Raw genomic sequence first — 2,116 nt, forward strand, 5'->3', positions numbered from 1 at the left:
GGCCTGGCCACAGGACACAAAAGGCAAATTCCCTTTTATCTCCACCAGCACGGCCCCTGGGCTATTTTTACCTCCCATTGTCAGGGGATCACAAAGGCAGATAGAGACACTCACTCCACTCAGAGGTTGAGATTCAGACCGACAGGGGCAGGGACAAGGCAGGGAGAGATTTGGGAAGACTGAGGTGCTGGGAAAGAGAAACTGAGTCACAGGGAGTCTGATACACCCAGAAAAAGGTCCACAACCCCAGAAGCGGAGAGCAAGGAGACTCAGGGAGGGCGACCACAAAATGCACTCTGGGACTATTTGGTCCAACCCTCTTTACACATCCAGAGAAACTGAGGCCCAGGGAAAGGAAAGCGCTAGCCAAACCTCACAAATAAACAGTGGCAGAGACCGACTCAAAAAGAGAAGCAGAGACACTAAGGCATCCCTCTCCAAGCACCTGGATGCTGTCTCTTCCCCACTCCCCCTCACCTCTATCCCCAGTTCTCTGAGGTACCCTGAGGAAATTACACAAGAAGAAAACCAGACCTAGGACCATAGGCATAAAGGAATAATTTAGCTGAAGAGGAAGCAAATTGAGGAAACTTAGACCAATCAGGAGCCCCTTTCATAATGACATTTAAGATTCACAGGAAGCCAAGTTCCCACTCTTAGCCCCCTCCTGCACCCTACTCACATCAGGGGTTCGGGGTGCTGACACTCAGTCTGCCTTCAGAATGTGTCAGGGCACTTCCAGGCTCTCATTTTCTGTCACCCCGTTCAGGCCCTGGTGACGCCACAGAATCTTGGAGTCAGAATATCAAAGGATCCTGGAACCTTCGACACTGGACACAAAGAGGTCCAGAGCCAGGATTTCAGCCAGACATCAGGCTGAGCTCACAAAGAGAAATCCTCTGCACCAACAGGTTACCAATTCCAAATATACAGACATATCTATATTCTATAGGAATAATTTCAAAGATACATTTTCAACCATAAATAGTTCAAAACAGGCAAAACTAACGAATGATGATAAAGTGAAAGAGTGGTCCTTTGAAGGAAAGTAACAATGAGAGGAGGCACAAGAGAAGCTTCTGGAATGCAGGAAACACTCTATATACTGAGCTGGGCTGTGGTTACACAGGTGTGTTCACTTTGTAAAACTAATCGTGCTATATGCTTAAGATGTATGCACTTCACGGTATGTATGTTACATGAAAACTTTGTTAAAAATGCATGGCCAAATTTGGCAATATCTATCAAAATTACAAATGTCCAGAACCTTTTAGTAATTAATCCTACAGATATTTCCCCATGTTACAAAATGATACAGGTCTCCTTTGGGTAGACATTTAGATTGTTCTCCTTTTGCCATTACAATCAGGGCTGTGGTGAATATTCTTGTACAGTCTGATGAATTTTCACAAAGTAAACACACTCTGTTCAAGAACCCAAAATTACCAGCATCCCCATCAACCCTCTTTCAGTTATCACTCCCTCACCTACTATCCTGACTTCTAATATCACAGATTGTTTTGAAATTTATATGAATGGAGTCCTACATTATGTATTCCTTTCTTTTTTCTCTCCACATCATATTTGTGACAACATCATTCTGTTTTAATTCTCTTCACAGAACTTAGATTGTTTCTTCCCTGCCTCCGCCTCCCACCCACACCCACGCCCAGTAAAGGGCAAGAGCTTGGTCTAGGCCCCCAGCACCTTGCAGAGTAGCTACACATAGTAGAAAGTCAATAAATATCTATGAAGTAAGAGAATGAAGCAAACTTGATTGATAGTTTAGATTACAGAGTTTCAGTATCCATATGGGGTCAGAGGCTAAGGAGCTGGGCTTGAGCAATTTATAGAAAGCCCAGAGGGTAGGGAAAACTCTGCTCCTGTTCAAAGATGCTCAGAAAGCAGGGCTTTGTGCCTAAGGCCCAAGCAATAGAACTGGCCTGGAGAATCAGAATCTCTAACAAGCCTAGCCTATACCAAATATAATGTGGGTCTGAATTCTAGAATTACCTGCTCAGTGTAGAAACCTGGGGCTGAAAAACCAACCCAAAGAAGTGGGTCTAGAACTGCCCCATAAGTTCGCTTCTACTACACTGGACACACCTTCCTGCTG

This window comes from Lipotes vexillifer, unplaced genomic scaffold, assembly GCF_000442215.2.
Source record: "Lipotes vexillifer unplaced genomic scaffold, Lipotes_vexillifer_v1.1 scaffold397, whole genome shotgun sequence".
In the NCBI taxonomy this organism is placed as follows: Eukaryota; Metazoa; Chordata; class Mammalia; order Artiodactyla; family Lipotidae; genus Lipotes; species Lipotes vexillifer.